The sequence below is a fragment of the Danio rerio genome, chromosome 9 (assembly GCF_049306965.1).
Source record: "Danio rerio strain Tuebingen ecotype United States chromosome 9, GRCz12tu, whole genome shotgun sequence".
Taxonomy (NCBI): Eukaryota; Metazoa; Chordata; class Actinopteri; order Cypriniformes; family Danionidae; genus Danio; species Danio rerio.
The window spans coordinates 44,606,409-44,627,516 of record NC_133184.1 but is presented as its reverse complement, the minus strand read 5'-3'; the positions used below and the strand labels follow the sequence as shown (position 1 = coordinate 44,627,516).

The 21,108-nt window shown below is 35.1% G+C and overlaps 1 protein-coding gene and 1 long non-coding RNA gene across 51 annotated transcripts in view; both read left to right on the top strand.

Moving 5' to 3' along the window:
* Positions 1–4,910: 4,910 nt before the first annotated feature.
* On the top strand, positions 4,911–15,483 carry LOC141376192 (uncharacterized). The gene is made up of 3 exons (XR_012385602.1): positions 4,911–4,980; positions 13,668–13,780; positions 14,185–15,483. It is a non-coding gene; the product is annotated as an uncharacterized lncRNA (long non-coding RNA).
* A 4,589-nt stretch (positions 15,484–20,072) lies between these two features.
* Positions 20,073–21,108, top strand: part of ttn.1 (titin, tandem duplicate 1) — a 140,941-nt gene continuing 139,905 nt past the window's right edge. For all 50 annotated transcript variants that reach the window (XM_073913141.1, XM_073913139.1, XM_073913125.1 and 47 more), the window contains exon 1: positions 20,073–20,296. The gene's annotated coding sequence lies outside the window, so the exon portion shown is untranslated. The remainder of the gene's footprint in view (positions 20,297–21,108) is intronic.

Here is a 21,108-nt window from a genome sequence, read left to right as displayed (position 1 = left end):
TATATATCGTAACCGCAGAACAAAATGTCTACCATAAAAATAATATGTAAAAAAGTGGCCCTGGCCAACAAACCTTTCACTAATGGGGCACATGCAGCATGCGAGAGGCTGAGTGAGAAAATATATATTTTCATATTTGTTTTATTTTCCTGTTACTTGAAATATATAATTTATGACTGTAAGAAAATTATACTTTTACAATTATAAGGTATGTCCACAAAAAACTGTGATCTGGGACATACAGAGTTTTTTCCATGTTTAACAGAGATATTTATGTTTAACAGAGATATTTTTTCAACACATTTCTAAACATAATAGTTTTAATAACTCATCTCTAATAACTGATTTATTTTATCTTTGCCATGATGACAGTACATAATATTTTACTTTATTTTTCAAGACACTTCTATACAGCTTAAAGGGACATTTAAAGGCTTAACTAAGTTAATTAGGTTAACTAATCAGGTTATAACAATGGTTTGTTCTGTAGACTATCAAAAAATATATAGCTTAAAGGGGCTAATAATTTTGACCTTAAAATGGTTCATACATTTAAAAAAAAAACTTTTTATTCTAGCTGAAATAAATCAAATAAGACTTTCTCCAGAAGAAAAAATATTATCAGACATACTGTGAAAATTTCCTTGATCTGTTAAACATCATTTGGGAAATATTTTAAAAAAAAAGAAAAAATTCAAAGGGGGCTAATAATTCTGACTTCAGCTGTGTGTGTGTGTGTGTGTGTGTGTGTGTGAGATCATTGGCTGATCAAATTCCTGTTTCTATTCACATGTATTAACCCTAGAAAGCCCACTGTTGCAGATTTACAACATCACTTTAAACAATTCCAAACAAATGCAAGCATTTTTTTAACATGATTAATGTGGCTTATTCTATGTCCTCACAGTGACCGGCCCAGACGACACACACACAATTTATTCTTACTTGGAACCTTCTATGTTAGCAATAACAACTTATCCCTAGCACAGACACTACCATTGTCACGGCATTACTACATAAGCTTGAATAATATTTTGGTCTACTCTGACAGCTGTTGCACACAGAAAAAAAAATATCGTGGTAAGTAAATTACAATAGTAACTGTATTGTATATGGGTCCTTTTAAAAATGTTCATTTATATTCCCTCTGATTAAATGTATGCCTCTGGTTTGGGTACAGATTTTAGGACATGAGAAAAGAATCGTCACTAGCACAGATTGTGCAGAACACACAATGAAGCATTTAGCAGCACATATACTTTTGATCATTATTATTAAAATGCATTTGATACAGAATAACTACATTGTTTCAGCAAGAAGTAGGAAGTTTTGATTTAGCTTAACTAACAGCCTCATTGTTTGTTGTTACACAAGCAGCCTAGCGATTAGAGACAAAAAGTGCCTCTCAAATTACATCAGCATACATTTTCATTTAGATTTGTTGTTCTTTCCCAGACTGGAAGTGTCTAAATTTCCACACTGATTCCAAGCAAACACCCTGCAAATATACTTCAATCAGCCCAAACCACAGTCACTGCTCTTCCACTGAGTGATCACAATTTACTATAAAAACCATGCTTTATAGAAACAACCCACAATATAACGATTAATAAAAATTTTTTTAAAAAGTCTGGAAATATGTCTTTATTGTTTAAACTTTTGATATTTTACTCCAAATGTTAAACAAAAAAACTAAAGATGCTTGAGTTTGTTTTTGGATGAGTATTTTTCTTTCTTTTTCTTTCCCAGTAAAACAACGTGTGGTGATGTAGGTGATATCAGATATTAGAAATTTTAATATGAAGAGGCCGTTAACAATAAAATGAAAAACATGATATAAGGAACTGCCTATTTTCATTTTGATATTAGCAACTTAACAGACATCAAAAATGTTGAGGCATCGTGTAGCTGCACATTTATATGACCGTCATCTTCATGCATATTTACAACAAAGCAGAGCCTAAAACATTACTGCCTCCTTTAATTTTCATTGAAAATGCAAAACATAGCCTACCCCTTCTCTTTCATTGAATATCAGTTTAATAATCAATATGGCCATTATAAAAGAGTAATGTACAATAAGTTTATACAATATAGGAAATACAGGCAAGCAAAGTTAATATGCAGAGTCAGTGTCCGCGGTTACATTAATTAATATATTAACTTCACTTATCTTTGCGCTCAGCCAAAACACGTTACCTGAGAACAAGCAATGGATTCAAAAGCCCAAAGTCTGGGAATATGTCGTTAGATATAGACAACACGATGAATTAAATATCATCTTTAACAAATAAAGTGAGATTAGATCCAGCAGTAGACGTGTAGTCCAACATGCACAGCTCTCATATGGGTAGATGTGCTTAAAGCACGCTGCAGTGCATGCCGTTGTGTGTGTGTGTGTGCGTGCGTGTGTGGTCACGTGATGCAAGTTTTCTGCTGTGTAATGTAGACACAGAGTTGTTTAGAAACGTGGATCGTTCATTTATTCATTTTCTTTTCAGCCTATTCCCTTTATTAATCTGGGGTCGCCATAGCGGAATGAACCGCCAACTTATCCAGCATATGTTTTAAGCAGCGGATGCCCTTCCAGCTGCAACCCATCTCTGGGTAACATCCATTCACACTCATACACTACAGACAATTTAGCCTAACCAATTCACCTGTACCACATGTCTTTGACTGTGGGGGAAACCGGAGCACCCAGAGGAAACCTACATGAACACGGGGAGAACATGCAAACTCCACACAGGAGCTGATCCAGCAAAAGCTCAAACCAGCAACCTTCCTGCTGTGAGGCGACAGCACTACCTACTGCGCACTGCGTCGCCTGGACATGGATCGTTTTAACCAAACTAACTACAAACTTTCAACCAAAAACTAAAATGTATTAGTGTGAACGCCACGGGGCCTAAAACGCTCCTTTTTCAGCACGTGAAAACTCCAGCATAGAGTGGAGGGATAGCGTAACCGTAGCAAAACTTGCATTATAAAACTATAACGTATTAGTGTATTCGGGGCCTCAGATAGTTTTAGTTTCCAGTTGTGGAAATTATTACATTTTAAAACATCATCCATTTGACTGGGAGTTTTGGAACCATTCCTTTTCAGAGTTTCAGCTATTTTTTTTATAGCCACTCAAATATTTATCATAGTCCCATTTTTTGAGGCTAAACCTTAGGCCAGAAATCACAGCTTTGATCTGTGGTCTTATAGGTTGTGATGTTTCAAATGTATGTACCTTTATACATGAGATCATTGGCTGATCAAATTCCTGTTTCTATTCACATGTATTAACCCTAGAAAGCCCACTGTTGCAGAATTACAACATCACTTTAAACAATTCCAAACAAATGCAAGCATTTTTTTTAACATGATTAATGTGGCTTATTCTATGTCCTCACAGTGACAGGCCCAGACGACAGGCCGGCCGGAATGTGTAAAAAAAAGTCATTATCATATGGACAAGTCTAAAATGGCTTGTTATAAAGAGCCGACCCCGCAACCATACGGGACTAAGGCCAAAGAAAAGGAAGAAGATTGTTTGTCCTCACAATGAAATTGGTTAGAAAGAGTGTTTACAGGTCTGGTAATCCTGCCACAAACTTACTTCACCTCCAATTTTTGCACAGAGCTGATCTCCTTTTGTTGCACATCAGGATTTGTCAAGATTTAAGTAAGTAAAATTCTTTACATTTTGTGTGTGTTTATTACAATGTTTCGAACATGGTATTGGTAAATTGGGTAAGCTAAAACTGTCTGTAGTGTTTGTGAATGAGTGTGTATGGATTTTTTTTTCAGTAATGGGTTGCAGCTGGAAGGGCATCTGCTGCGTAAAACATTTACTGGATAAGTTGGCGGTTCATTCTGCTGTGGCGACCCCAGATTAATAAAGAGACTAAGCTGAAAAGAAAATGAATGAATGAATGTAATTCTGCAACGTTGGGTCAGAGTGGTAGCCTGCTGCATTGTTCAGGAACCGTGTGAATAGTCTTGAATGTAAACCTGTTAGTGCTCTGGGGATATGCATGTGTCCCTTTTAATATGATAAGTAGAGACCATAATAGGCCATTTAGACAGTATTGTTTGAATGTAGTGGAATTTTGATCAGCATTTGTATTGAAATTATCTGCTAAATGTAAATCTACTACAATACAAATAGGCTATTATGTGTTATTCACATATTTAATAAAACTTTCCCAAACTCTTTCAGTTTCAGAATGCCATCGGTGCAGAAAGGCCATCTATGCAGTGTGCAGGATGTGATTTCTACAGTTCAAAATGGACAAAGGGATTTTGAAATGGATGAAAGCGACTCGGAGAAAAAAGATGCAGGTGAAATAAACATATAAAACCACCAACCCATTGACTGCTCTGCCAATGATAATATGGACATCAAGCCCCAACCAAATAAACACACCATGCCACATGAAATGTTTTGCTGGTTGAAAAGAAGTTTTTCAGTCTCAATACTCATTTTTCTTGTGCAGAAATCGCCAATGTTGCCACCTCCCTCACCCCACTGGAGTATTACCAAAATGTAAAATAATAATAATAATAATAATAATAATAATAATAATAATAAATCTTTAATTCCTACATCAGAGGCCTCCTAAAACAATATCTAAGAGGTAAATTTTTTTTTCTTACAGCGATAAAATGTAAAATATAAGTTGAAATATACATAGAAAATAATTTGCTCATATCATTTTACAGGCCTATATTTGAGGCACACATACAGCATATTTAGCAAATATATTCGTTTACTCTGCTATTGTGCAGAAAGGTTTTAGACAAAACATTAAAAAATAAGTTAACTATGCTCATATTTAACAAAAGGGCATTGTAATGGTGCTTTTGACCACCGGAGCAACTGATTACCTTTACCAACAGAGGGCGCTGCGAGATTGATTACTTGGCCGCGTGGGGCGCACAGCTGCACGTGTAGAATTGCAAGGCAAGCTATGATACGCCGGTATCAAGGTAGGCGTAAACAAACTAAGTAATCTTCTATTCTGCAGAATTGTTGTTCTCTGAGTACAATATAACAGGTCTAGAAAACGATGTGGGATTATTTGCGCATAAAAACGTTTGTAAAACACTCTTCATGTGTTCTAGAAATGAGGGATACTACTTAAGCCTTAAGGTGTACTTGGATCACGTGAGGCACCTCACAGCTGTGACAGCCAATCACATACACCAATGCCCTTTGAACCAGGTAGCTTTAGTCGATAATGCTTTTTCGTTTGCAAACTCACATTAACAACTAGGCCTACGCTTTCAGCAATATATTTTTGTAAATAAAATTACTTTAATCTGATACTTTATACCCCAATCGGCTTAATACTTTTTGGGGAGGGACACCCACTGTGAATAAAGACAGAAATCTTTATCAATCTGTGTTCTCTGTAAAGCAAGCCACACTGGAATGATTTACCAGTTAGCTTAAAATCAGAAAGTAATATAAATATTTTTGGTAGCGTCCTTGAAAAGTGGTTAAAAACATAACAGCAGTGTTAGTCTACTGTTGGTTGGTTGGATCATGTCGCCTTTGCTTTTGCCTTCAGTAATTTTATGTAACGTTAAAGAATTGTAAGGTTGTGTTTTTATTTTATTTCATATTTGTCAATTTTTAACCTCCTGTGGACAGGTGTTGAGAATTAGCAAGTTTGCTAAAACACTTAAACAAATGCATTTGGTTGTCCAGTGTAATTGTGATGTCCATGTCAAAAAATAAATAAAAATACTGAAAATACTTAAATCCAGTGTTATCGTATGTTCCCATCTTTAATGTTATTAAGTTGTTCTTTTGATAGTGGTTTTACCCGATTGTTATTTGAAAACTCATAGCTTTTTACTAAAAATGCACTCATAATATCTTTATTAAATCTTTGGGAATATTAGTTGCACGCATAGAGATCAAAGTTGGACAAAAATAGGTTAACATTTATTTTTAAGTAATATATATATATATATATATATATATATATATATATATATATATATATATATATATATATATATATATATATATATATATATATATATATATAAAACAGCATTTTCAAAATTACTACAAAATACAGCAGCCAAACATGTATCAAAATACTTTACCAAGGCGAACATGGTTTTTCTGCACAAACCTATTCAATCAACCCCTTTCCCATTAAACTGATAGCAACAGCTTTTCTCTGATCAAGCTTCTCTGCCACCTTGTTCACCTCTACTCCTGTACGCACATATTGGGACAGTGTGTGTAATTTTCAGTGCTTTTCAATTGCTTTACAATGAGAAACTCATATTCTAATCATTTGTCTTTACTTACTAGAATGTGTTGGAATGCTAAAGAGTATCAACCATTCAGCTGGAGCAAATGTTTATTATTAAACAATATTATTGCACTTCAAATCTGTATGAACTTTGTGAACGAAACAAATTATGTCTTCCAGCCATTGCTTAAAGATAATAAAGTTCGCCTTGATAAAGAGCATGTTGTTTTCTTGGTGGTAATAGTTTGTTTCATACACTTTTAGTAAATACTGTATTCGAAGACCTACTTAAAAATAATAAGTAATAAGTATATAAAAAAATAAGTAAATAATGTTTAATAGAAATTACAATTTTTCCTCAATTGCTAAAACACTAAACTCTATTGTCTGAACCAAATGCTCAGTTGCCTGAACCCACTAATTGAATCAATCTCTCTTGGCAAAACCATAAGCACTTTTCACCTGTTTAGACACAACTTGCCAACATGTTGTGATGCACCAAGGCCGCATATTGGTGAGCACAGTTGACAAAAGTCAAACACAATTAAAGCACATGTGTCACCACTTGAACACAACAACTCAAATCTGATCACACTTGTGGTTTGTTGTTGTGAGGGAACATATACAGTAAGCAGGTTCAGAGAGCACTGGTTTGTGAGGCCTTGCACTCTCAGAAATAAAGGTACACAATCTTTCACTGGGTTGGTACCTTTTCGAAAGGTACAAATTTGTACCTAAAAGGTCCATATTAATACCTCAAGTGTATATATTAGTACCTGAAAAGTACAAAAGTGTTCCCCTTAAAATTTGTAGGTACTAATATGTATTTTTGATGTACCAATATAGACCCTTTAAGTACAAATGTGTACCTTTTGAAAAGGTACCACCCCAGCAACAGAGTGCGTATTTTTATTTCTCAGAATGTACATTGGATAGAAATCTGAGAGGAAGAGTTTTTGTGAGAGGTGATCAGCGAAGACAGTACAGTAATATCTGATGAAATCAGAGCTACTGTGATTGATCATGTTCTTGTCCATGATATTTTTGTACTTTATTTTTACATGGGCTTACTGTACACAAGTGGCAAAAACATAAGATTTGTGTTTGTTTTTGTAAATGCACAAGATTTTGGATTTGTCTTTTTGTACAAGTGCAAAATGCACAGCTTTTCTGCATTTAGCCTACAGTGAACAATAAGAGTTTTGTTTCTCCAGCTTCATGTCCTGAGCTTTCTGTTTATTTATATATTTCTATTCTATTTTTCTACGTAGTGTTTAGTGACTGTTCAGTAGTATTTTTAATTTTGATTGACTCAGGGCACAGTTCTGTTTTGACCACAGACTGAACTGTTTTGAGGTTTTGCAAGAAGAGTCAGAGGTTTTGTAAATGTAGCTTGAAAATTGGGTTTTGGGTTTACAGTTTAGAGGAAAGGAGAGCAGAAAGAAATGTGGCTTAGTAACTGTAATATTAGGTAGACCAATAGCAATAGATTTTCAGTCAGAACAGATTTGTGGGCCATTGGTGCTGTTACTTTATATTACCACTAGATGACGCACTATTTTACAGTTTTTCTCAGTCACTTTGGTGCATTTTTCACAACACTATTTACATTTGCACAACAGTTAATGCATTTCTCGAAACAATTAGTGCAAACTGCAAAACCTGATAACCCGCAAAAGTTCAAAAAAGTTCATTCCCCAAAAGCAAGTATTGATGTCAATGTCAGTGTCATCAGGATGAAAACTCCTGACACCATTGTTTATGAACAAGATAGTCATATGGTCATGTTTTCATTATGGCAGTTTACTCTGTACATTTTTTCTAATGTAAAAAAAAGTCTTTATAATTATATATTTTTTTAATTTTGGTGACACTTCCTGAAAATGCTCAAGACAGTACTATATTTGCACAGCGGTTTAAAAACTACAGTAAAGTTAGGCATCACTGCATTTCGTGAGGTATCTGAGTACAAGACACTGAATATGTATGTTCCACATTTTTACTGCAGATGCTCTTTGCAATTCTATTTATTCACAGCATTGTGCAAAACAATAAACACACCCTTATTCACAACAATACATTACACATAAACCTCGTTTAGGCAGAGCTGTGCACAACTGTTAACAATATTGCAGTACATATTGGAACTGAACCTACAACATACACAGGTCTGTAAATCATTCATGAAATTGTTCAATTTACAAGACATTTACAGGAAAAAAAAAAGATTAAAAATCTTTATAAAATTATCTTGGCAGATTTTGACAACTAGTTCAACACTTTTGTATGTAATGACTCAAGTAATGAAATGAGGACTATTAGTTTTATATGGATTGACTATTCTGCATTCACAAGTGTAGTTAATTTTGGCTGACATGACATAAGCAAATGCAAATAGCAAAACTGCTACTATGATGAGCACAGAAGCCTGATTGTTTTGAGAAAAGCATGAACTGTTGTGCAAATGTAAATAGTCCTGTAAGAAATGCACCAAAGCCACTGAGAAAAACTGTAATATACAGCCATACTCTCAAGTCAACCAACTTTTTTTAAAATTAAAAAAGCAGACCATACAGTAGAGCTAATAATAATAATAATAATAATAATAATGATAATAATGCTAGAAATAAAAGATAATTAAATATTATAGTGGTAAATAATAATAATATTTATATTATTACAGTTTTTCTTGATTGCATTGATGCAGCCGTCAACTGAAATTCCACATTTTCAGAACAGTTAAAAGACAGGCCTGAACAGCGGCACTCATGGTCAAAATGACACATTTTGCTGGCAAAATGCACATAACATGTCAAAACATTTAAAATATGCAATAAAAGCTAGTTTTACCTTTAAACAACACAACTTGCAAACAAGTATATGAGCTCTTTCAATTAATCATCACACAATGGACTACAAAATACAAAATCTGAACCGTGTGAATCAGTGCACCATTGCTTACCATTGTAGTCTACTGCCAATGTCATTTGTTGTCTTTCTATTTGGGCTGTCAAATTTGTCTTTTTTGCAAAGAATTGGATCCAAAATAAGAAATGCTTTGATTAAATTTATATTAAATTCATTACATTTTTCAAACTGTGGCTGAAAACTGAACTACTGTAAAGGAAAAAAAAAACAGACAAAAGTAATAAAATACTGTAAATATTAGAGAAAACACATGTAAACCAATATACAGTCAAATTTATTGGGAGTAAAGGACATAGCTAATGACCTCCTCCATCCATGCTGGCACAGAACAACACAGACCTTTCACCATTTTTAATGTTTGCAGACTGATTAATAACTGAAGATTTGTGTGAAGGAGTGTCAAACTGGTGCTTCGGGGAATTCATACTGATCTTGGTAGTTTCTAATGGTTAGTAATAAATGGTTTCTATTTGGTTACCACAGATAAAACAATGGAGTTTGGACTGCTTGAATGACATCCGTGTTAACTGTTTTGAAAAATGGTGGGGAAAATGTGAATCTAATGAGAAAGGGTTTACTCATTTGCAAGACCTGCCTTCTGCTCTGCTGGGATAGTGATAATGAAAATGAAGTGGAACCTAGTTTCTTTAACCAGGTCAAAGCAAACAAGAATAACTGTAATGGTGCTAAGGCCTTAATAATAATAGTTAATTTTTTAATTGAAATAACATGTCTCATATGTTTGTGGAAACAGTGTTTTTACTTTTCAGGATAATTTTATCATTAGAAGGTCCAAAATAACAGCATTCATTGATTTGCATTACTGTTTTTGTTTTTTTATTAAGCAGCAAATCTGCCTAAAAGAAAGACAACTTCATGCATCAAACATCACACTGAAAGCTGGAACAATGATGATGAGTCTATAAGAATACATGATATGGTAAAAGAATTTGAAGTCTTAGCAACTTTTATATTTTTAGAAATATATTGCACAGTTTGTATCATATTTTGATCTAATAATGCAGACTCATGAGCAGAGCAGATACCTGTTATAAACTTGCAGCTTTTGGAAGTGTATGTCTAGTTTACATCTGATTTTTTTTTCATGTACGCAAGGCAGAAGACAACCAGTTGATTTTCTTTTAATAGAATGTCTACTATTAAAGACATCATATTAAAAGAAATTCAACTGGTTGTCCCCAAGTTGACAGTAAAAAAACTGTAATTAAACTTCTGAAAACATTAGATTTACCACACTAAGCAAGAGAATGTGTAATGCAATGTAGTACGCATTCATTTCAAGTATTTTTTTTTTTTGATTTATTTAGATTAAATAGAAACATAGTACACAATTAAGTCAATTAAAGTAGTAGTAATGACAATGCATAAGCTTAATCTTTGTGTAACAGCTTTCTAATTTAGCAATGTGGCAGGTCTCTTGATTTACTCCTACTGGAGCTACCTTTTGAATATGCATGCATAAACATGCTGACACCCAGGAGGTGCAGTTGCTGCTGCCTGTCAGGTGATATGGCGTGCTATTTTGACAGGATGAGAAGATATTTTTTGAGAATGTTTGCTAGGAAGAAATTACATTAGACTGTTGTTTTTGCAAATGTTTTGTACACAGTGCAGAAAAGTATTTTCTTTATATGTCTTTGGTATAAAAACTCTTTTCAGTCATTAAATATAAATGCTCTAACCTTAATCACTCTGAAGTGATTGTCCACACAGCTGCCATTTATGTCAGCCTATCACCAAATGTCTTGCCCAGGTGGTAAACGCCTAATGATCTTATTTTGACAAAAAACAACAACACTACGTAGGGCCTATCCGAAGCCTTCATGTTTGTGCTATGTGTAATGAGGCACTGCAGTGGCCCCCTTTGCTCCAGAGTCCAAGACTGCAATCTTGGTGGATTTTTTGGTACACATTTAGCTCCACTATCTTTGAACACAGAGTACAAAAGTCAGCTTGTAAATGTAAATGAAGTTGCTTTGCTGTCTTTGAAAAATGCTTCTCTGTTTTGCTGAAGGAAAAAAAAAAACAAAGTTACAGTTCTAAGTTTCCCAAACTTGAATTTAGAAGGCCGCAGCTGTTCGTTGGTGACACATGAGCTCCCCTCTTGGAGACATGATACCATTGCAAACGCTTGGTGTGGGGGACAGAAATGGCTGCTGTTTAAATCACATCTTTAGACTACAGTGATGATCTACCAAAATAAACCCCTCTGCCTTAGAAGAGCAAGATCTCTCTCTCGCCGAATGGAAAACAAAACTTTCTATTTCCTCCCATTTGTTTTCAGATATTTCGTATGCATTTAAGGAAAATTAGATTTACTGAACATTTGTCCTAAAAAAAAAAAGATAAAAACTAAAGTTTCTTATAGACAAGTGTGAATAGAAGGTCTGTTTTTTAGATTTGCAAATTTTGCAGTGATACATTTTAGGCAAAGGTGTATTGTATTTAGTTGTTTGTGCTGTGAGAGACATGTCCGTTCTTTCCTCTTTAGAGAAAGTTCTTAAGAAAGTTTTCTCTTGGAATGTTAATTTGTAAAACCATGGTTCAGTTTTAGATTTTTTCGGATATGTTCAAACATGCAAAGAGAAATCATTGAGGCAAACACATTTTTTCCCACCACTGTGTGTGTATTCATGAATCTGATTGATAATGTAATATTCCACTAGTGTCATGACTGTTCCATCCTTTTCACCCTTGTTTTTTTACTCTGCCAGCCACATTGAATGGAAAGCAAAGGACTAAATACCACAGTCTGACAAATGTTGGAGAACATAATTTAATTTTGAGACTTTTTATGTAAGAACGTAGTTTGCAAATTATTAATAGGTTTATTTATAGGGATAGTGCCTATTTAATATGTTTGCATATTTTCTGAGTTTGGACTTTCAGAGTGTCAGTAGGCATCGCTTGTCATATTGCCCACCGAGAGCACACCTCTGACTCTATTTTATTTATTCATTCATTCATTTTTTTTTCAGCTTAGTCCCTTTATTAATCTGGGGTCGCCAGAGCAGAATGAACCGCCAACTTATCCAGCACATGTTTTACGCAGCTGATGCCCTTCCATCTAAACACTTATGTGTTTAGGTTATATCTAAAGGCAATATTTGTTCACAACTATTGAGACAAGTTCAAACTCGAGTCAGGATACAAAATGCAGGATTTACAGAATATATATATATATATATATATATATATATATATATATATATATATATATATATATATATATATATATATATATATATATATATATATTTATTTATTCAGCTCCACTCCGAAGAGCCATAAGGTAACGTTATAATAATTGTATCTTCTGAAAATTTATCGTGTTTATTGTGAAATTTGATACAGTACTCGTGTTTTAACAAACACATGTTACAGTTAGATTGAATGGTGTTGTATCACTCAGCTCCAGTCATGTTTATGCAGAGGTTGATATTAATTCTTGGCTATGTTTTCTTTGACATTTTAGCATAAATTCAACACAATATATCTGTCTCTTTTATTAGGTAAACACATTTCCCTGCAGTAAATGTGCACACACACACACACACACACACACACACACACACACACACACACACACACACACACACACACACACACACACACACACACATACACACACACATACATACATGCATACATTCAAGGAAGAGAGTATATGTGTGAAACAAATGTATAACCTCATGCAGGTTGTATAACTCATTTTTACCTAAGATCTTACTTTCTCTGTCTCTCTTTTTTATTATTGTGCATTAGTAATTTTTAAACAGCAAAAACAGGCAACAAAAAAATTCCAAAGATAATTGAAATTCAAATAAAAAAGTAAAAAAAAAAAAAACATTCACAAGATGCCAAATACAGATTCATAATAACTTACAAAAGACAAGAGCTTTTAGATTTTTTAGAGATTTGAGAGACTTCATTAAAAGAATAAGTTTGTTGACAAAGACCTTGTATAAGTTTTTTTTTTTGAAAGTCTACATTTGTGGATAAAGAATTTACCATTTAAAATAATATAATTAACAAAATTGTTACATTTTCAAAATAAGAAATAATTTCTTTTGCATTCAATGTCATCAACATATTATTTTTAGCAGAATAATTAGAAAGTCTTTCCAAAATAATTGCACATTCTGACAATCCACAAATCAGTGACATAAGGATTCCTCAGTGTTTTTGTAAAACAAATATTCTTTCTCAGTATCTAACAAATGTATAGATTAACAAGTTGGTTGGGTTTATTTTATGTAAAATCTTTGTAAAATTAATTTCTCTTACTTTTTTAAATGCAAACTTTGCATGGTAGCAGCTATGCTTTTCTCCAGTTCATCCCCCATAATAAAGAATTCCAATAAAAATGTCCCTCTTGGCATAACTTTTATCATTAAATACTTGCCTAATGTCTTTGTCAGTAAAATGTTTTTCAAACTTTCTCTTTCTCAGATTTCACTCTCCAGAGCATGTTTACCTCACTACGGTATATGCCCAGGATGTACGTTATGGCTTTTCTTACAGTACCTAAAATATGGATTGCCGTAAAAACTCATCAATGGCAGGTAATCATTTTCTTTTCTCTCTCAATGGCAGGGAAAGGGTTCATTTTAATTTAGCTTTTAATAATTTCAGAAGAGATCAGAACTGCTGGATTTACTAGTACATGTCAGTCAATGTCTGTTTATCTACACTGAAGTTAGTGGCAGTTTAATTAGCAGAAGAATAAAGTAAATGATCTAGTTATCCAAACAGTGTTTGTTTTGAGCAACACAGTGTAGAGTTATGTGTAAAATGATTTTGTTGCTGAATTCCATTGACATTTTAAAAAGCTCTTTAAATTAAATGTTATTTTTTAGCAAGTAAACCTCTGTATTAAATGTCTGCAACCTAAGTAAACATTATTTTATTGAAAAGACTATTAGTTTTGATCTTTGACAAGTGCTGCAACATGTGTTTCTTTTCTTAGGCTCAGCTCTAGCCACTGCGAGGGCTGATTTCGAGTTCTGATTCGTGTCTGTGAAGCTGCTGTGCTTGCTCCCTTTTGACTCCATATCTCTATTCATGGGATGCCTCCAGACACTAATTTTCTTTTGGAGAAAATCTGAAAGCTGTAAATTTGTCTTTAAAGTATCCAAAAACTAAATCATTTTCAGAGAAAAGATGGTGCTACTCTAGAGACACTCAACATTAATATTGGATTGGGAAAAAGTGAGCTTGTTAAATTTCTTTTAACAAGCAGAGTCAGATGACAAATCAGTCAGATGAGAATGACTATGTTTATGTTATAACCATTCCCACTTGCTTGAGTACTTATTTAATATCTTGTTAGTTATGTGTAAAAAATTACTAAAATAGTTCAATTATATATACCACTGGGGCTTCAGAGACTGACAAAACATAAATACACCATTCCTGGTAACTCACCAAATCTAAGACGTTAAACATAGGTTCTGACTCAATGTGGTCCTTAAAAATCCCATGGCACTTCTTGTAAAGAGAGGATGTGTAACCCTGGTGTCGTGGCCAAATTCCCTCCATTGGCCCTTATCGATCATGGCCTCCCAATCATCCCCCATCCATGGAATTGGCTCTATCACTGTTTCTCCACACGCCCTATAGCTGGTGTTTGGTGAGCACACTGGCGCCGTTGTCCTGTGACTGCCTTCGCATCATCCAAGTGGATGCTGCACACTGGTGGTGGTGAAGAGAAACGATGATTGTGAAGCGCTTTGGGTGTTTGGCCATACACAATAAATGCACTATATAAATACACACATTACATTCACAATGAAAACGTTTGAACTATGGCAACACTTAAAAACATACTGTGGCATGAAAAAAATATGCAGTTTTTTTTTTTTTTTTAGGAACCCAGTTTGAGGTTCATATCCTTATTCTTGATGTCTCTCTGTGTTAAATGTGTTGATAGAGCTACACCGTAAAAGTAAGTTTTCTTGTTCACTGTTTTGTTGTTTTGTTTTGGACAGTCTTTCCTTTTGCCTGTGGACATTAAACTGTAATTTACTCAAAGGTCTAACTGAGGATGTAATGGTCCATTATAAACTGATTATTCTCATCCAGAGCTGAATTGTAGCCCAACATGCTGCAATTTAAGAAAACACATACAATAGGATATATGCCGAGCTAGTGCTGTTTCCATGCTGATACACTTCCGGTGACCTGTTATTGTGAACTTTTTTCCATTTAATACGGTTCCTTATACAGCATCGATGTTGTAATGTCATTAAAATACATTCAGTTAAATAAACTTTCGCATTTATTTGGTTGCTCAAGGGTAAAACGAGACAAAAAGCTGTTTACTCGCACGCGCCCGTCAGAATCGGCAGGCTAACGCAGAAGCTCCATTGAATATACTGGGGTAAAATAAATGCTCATATTATGAGGATATGGCGGGGGAAATGTAATTTAATGCAGTGCTTCTTGTACAATCTGAGACACTTTAAATCAGATATCACTCAGCTAGTGGAGATCGCTGATTTTTAAAGAAAACAGACCTTAAACGCACCGGATTTTGCATTGGCATTCAATTCGCCGGAATCGCTTAACCCAGGTCACTGGCAAATTAAAAGTCCTATTAGCATGCTTCGGTATATACCCCATTACAAAAAATGACTGCAAAGGAAAGAATAATCTGTTTAATAATCTTAATCTGTTTGACAGCACGTGTTGCAAAGTCTCACAAAGCAAACACATTTTAAAAAAACGCCCTACATTTTCTCACAATGCAAACAAATTAATAATATGCGCTGCATTTTCTTACAACGCAAACAAATAATGAAAACGCATGCAAATTCTCCCAATTCTTTTAAATAACACAGAACAAGAGGACCCTAAAATGTGACATACCTGGCTATTTAGGTTATGGTTATTTCGGCTAATGAAATACAAAAGACAAAGGAATCAGGAGGTTAAAATAAACACACAAAAAACTCGCCTTTCAAACATCACCTACAACTTCACTGAGCAATAGTCATGGCACAGCAGCATCTGTCACATTTTAGGGTCCTCTTGAAACATTTCTGTTGTGTTCTGTTCTTTTTGAAATTTGCGTTGCGACATAATGCAGTGTGGTCTATTCATTTGTTTGTGTTGTGGGAAAATGCAGCATGTTTTTAATGTGCTTGCGTTATGAGGATTTGCTGTACATATACTGTCAAACGGATGACGATCTTTTCTCAATTTACTGACGTTTTTTGTAATTGCTTGTGTTTTCTTAAATTGCAGCATGTTAAGCTCCCTCAGCCACTGTAGAACTGTCTATCAGTTATTTTAATTTTAATAAACATTTCACTTCTTTGGTGTAAATAAATTTTCTAAGACACACAATTATTACTAATACAATTATTTTCCTTTCTGCAATCAATTACTCTCATTTTGAGTAATAATCTTTCATGCTTCTTTGTTACCCTTTAATCACAAGTAGATGTTTTAATCTGTCCTTATTTTCCACTTTTGATCATGTTTATTTAAAAGAAGGACTATGGTTTGGTATCTTTCAATGAAATGGGTACATTTCCCAAAATAGCATTTACACCGTGTTCTAAGAATATGCATTTTTATATATTTAAAACAAATATTTTAGGACATCAAAGAAAACCAGAATGTCTTGAAAGAGTGTCTTTCTTTGAATAAAAACATTAATTTTAGGCAAGGCATCAGGATAAATGTAATAAGGGAAAATACAAACACTTGTTTCGAAATCGTGCTGAAATTTTACTGAAATCGAACCCCTGCATTTTTAAGAATAAAGTGACTGAAAAAAGTCTGCACTCTCAAAAATCGATGTATATATTTTTTTGTAAATTGCTTATATCACTGCATCATGCTGGTGTCTTTTTGAATTTAGGAGTGTGCAAACTTTTTTAGTCACTTTATTCCTTTGATTATTTCGGTCACAACGTACCTATTGGATTGTTTTGAAAGATCTCTGAGGCCAGTTCTTCTAGTTCTTTTTTTTTTTTTTAAATCTGATCTGTAGACAAAGAAAATTTTAATTACAGCTGTAAATTTAGGACAAAATTATTTCTTTTCACAACAATTAGGCCCAATCCCAATTCTGTTTTTGTACCCCTACCCCTTCCCCTTCCTCTTGGCCCTTAAAACTGAGTGTTAAGGTTAAGAGCTTCAAAATTTACCTCTAAGAAGTGAGACACCACTACAGCAGCTGCACAAGTTATCATATGTCATCGCGATCTCATGATTCATACGAGATCAGACGATCGTGACTACTGTAGTTTTTCCATATGTGTTATTTTTTGGTATTAATCTTGAGGAAATCATTGAAAGCACTAACATTATAGCAGGCACTGTAAAAAGATCATTATCAGCCACTAGACAGGGCATTTGAGTGTCATCGAGTGTCAGAATGTTGTGGGACTGCTATACAGGAGTTTTTATTATGAATTATAGGTCGCGAAATTTAGGAGTTTTTTAAAAGCATGACGGTAAAAACATGAAAGCGGTTATGAATATATTAAAACGTGCTTTTTTGATGTAAAAATTCTTAATGATGGCAAAAAAATACAAATTTTGTGGATCTCCTTACTTTTGGGTGCAGCTATCCTGCCTTTGTGGCTGGTGTATTCTGGGAAATTTTCATACCACTTGGTTTTGAGTGTGGTCCTGAAAAATCTCAGTTCGAAGGAGTATGTACCCCTTCCCCTTGCGCTCGATTCACACGGGGCGTCAGCGTCAACGCTTCCCACTCACTTTGAATGGGTGACGTCAGGCGTTGCCGAACTGCATTGTAGATCCGGCGGATTGACGAAAGCGTCAGCCAATCAGATCGCTGTATGCAAATACACCAGCTAGACAGTGGCCTATTGCTGACTGATTTTCATTGGCTGACGCTGCTATGACGATCGCGTCAGCCCCAACTTCAGACACGCCTTCATTCAAGCGTTGGCGCTGAAGCCCCATGTGAATGGGGCGTTAGGCCAACGCCTTCAAGCTAAAGAGAATTGGGACACCCCTAACCCTTCATATGAACACCCAAAACGAGGGGTAGGGTTAAGGGCAAGGGCTAAGGGAAAGAATTGGGATTGTGCCTTAAATGATATTCAGAGATTTTACTAAGATTGCTGATTTATTTGTTGTTGTGGTGTTGGCGATGACAAATAATTGTTTATTTAAGAGCATTTGAGCATGAAAAGAGGTAACGCAGTGGCGCAATAGGTAGTGCTGTCGCCTCACAGTGGGAAGGTTGCTGGGTCGCTGGTTCGAGCCTCGGCTGGGTCAGTTGGCGTTTCTGTGTAGAGTTTTCCTCCGGGTGCTCCGGTTTCCCCCACAGTCCAAAGACATGCGGTACAGGTGACTTGGGTAGGCTAAATTGTCTGTAGTGTAAGATTGTGTGTGTGAATGAGTGTGTGTGGATGTTTCCCAGAGATGGGTTGTGGCTGGAAGGGCATTCGCTGCGTAAAAATGTGCTGGATAAGTTGGTGGTTCATTCTGCTGTGGCGACTCCGGATTAATAAAGGGACCAAGCCGAAAAGAAAGTGAATGAATGAATGAGCATGAAGTGATACACCAGAAAAAACTGTGTGCAGCAGCTTTTGATTTTGTATTATTTGCTGCAAAACTAGGTTGAACTCTGTGGTACAATAAGGATACCTAAAAGGCAATCAAAAATCTGGTATAATTCGTATCCCTTGTATGTTTTATCCCACCATTTCCCCCCACTGATCTCTTTTCATGTCATATTTCTGGACCTTTGTGCATCATTAGTTTACCACCAAGAGCACTAGGCAGCTGTTTACCACTCTAACTAGAAAGTATGCTTTAGTTTGACCAAAATGTTGCCTTTACAAAGCTGCAAATTTGTAAAGTTCTCAACTCCTTATATGTTGTAAATTGATAGTTCTTACTGTAGTAGTTGGGTTTGGGCAATAGGTCGGATTAGGGGTGTAGAACGAGATCATGCAGAGTATATACTTTAAGTACAAATAAACAGTCAATATCTTACTAATATGACTATAATAAGCCACTATTTAATAGAAAGAATTGGTGCTAGAAATTTGACCAATTCTTCCTAGAGTAAGATTTATTATAACTATTATACTAGCCTTTAATAATTAAAGAGTAAGTTCTGAAGTCAGCTAGGATGTTAAGGAGATAAAGCAGTTACCCTCAATATCCCATCCCAGAGTAGCATTAACACTCTAAGCTAAAAACAGAACATATTTAGACATGAATACAAAAGTAAAATCATTTACAGTATAAAGAGTAGGCTAAATGGGCCTATGAGTAAAAGTACTTAAGGCTTTAGTTGCGTTAGATTTTACACCTCAAAAAGTGACCCCAAACTGTTAATTTTGCAAAAGCGTTGCACTTTTAAAAGTTGTTCTCCATTAAAACAAAGTAATGTTCTGTTCATGAAGACACTAGAAATGTGGATGATTGTACCAAATAGCAAAAATAGTCACAGTTAGCAAGCGTTCTGTAACCGGTATATCTTTCCCTTACAGTGGGGGTTGCCTTGCCCTTCCTTTGAGTGACAGGGACAGCCAGTCTCTCCTTTTGGTCATCAACAGGTTAATGCCAGCCATTAGAGTTTTCAGCATGGCATATCATTGAATGGGGCATGAGCACTGGCATTTACTTGCATGAACAATGTAAGCACAAATCAACCGTAGAAAACTCCACAGTGAGGCTAAGGGATATCAAGCTAGCATTAACTTCAGAGAGGGGGGACCACTGACAAACAGGTGTGAAGTTGCATAAAATGCATCACTTTCCCATGATGCTTTGTGCTTGGAGACCAATTGGGAGTGGCTTGGAAGTGATGATGCAGACTAGGCTCGAGGTATATAAACTAAAACAACTATGTTAGCAGTTCTGAGCAGTTGGAGCATTCCCAGCCTTGCCTCGGGTGTAGGGATTGCAAGGGAAAAGCAAAACTACACGGTGTAGACCCTGTGTAGTTTTGTTTTTTGGGTTATAACGGGGCCCAACCGTTCTCACCTTGGATTTTCTGGAAACATTTTGGATAAGAGGATTGTTGCTGAGGCGCTAGACACCTGGGCACAGTCCCATCAAGTGTAGGCAACCTTGTGATACAAGTAAGTGCCATTTCCTCTGTAAAACACAGCAGTTAAAGCAAGTCTTTCGATAAGCTACAATGATACATGCTTGCACACTTTTTTAAAGCAAAATAAAAGTGCTGTTTCTTGCAATGTGCTATGCGATTCAGGTTTTACGAGTATGATGAGATTGAGTAGTCATTCTATGTAGCTTTTGAATAAATGTTTAAAATATAAATATTGTCAAGGTTATTAAATGGTGCAATGATTTCAGAATAGCCAAGAATAGCCGGTGATAGCATTAGAGTGGTGACCCAGCAGGGCCATGATGTCTTTTTAAGGGAATGGGCAGCAGAGATATCAGTTGCACCTCCAGCTATGTGCCACATGGTGACTGTCAATCAAACAAGGGACAGATTATTTTTGGAGACTGCCATTTCTGTCATACTGAATATCAGCCTTCAAACATGATGCCATTTAGTCTGAAATGCATTTATATTGGCGTTTCTGGTCTGTTTTTGAAATTTATTGGATAAAATACGTAGACTCTGACTTCAAGTCATGCTGTGGGCAATGTGTCAATGAATGTGTCATTGAATCTATTCTCACCTGTTGGTTTCTTTTATATGCTTTATGATGGGGATGATTTATCTTTATGTCTGTATTGGTTATTTTCTGAGCTAAACCTTTTAATAAAGACAATATCGATTGTGGTGTTGTAAAATACAGCCGATTTAGTAATTTTTTACAATACATGGATATAACATTTGTTATGCACATGTGAACCTGTTTGCAATGCTGGTATGAGATTTATTAGTTCAATTTTATGTTAATTTTTTGTTCACATCACA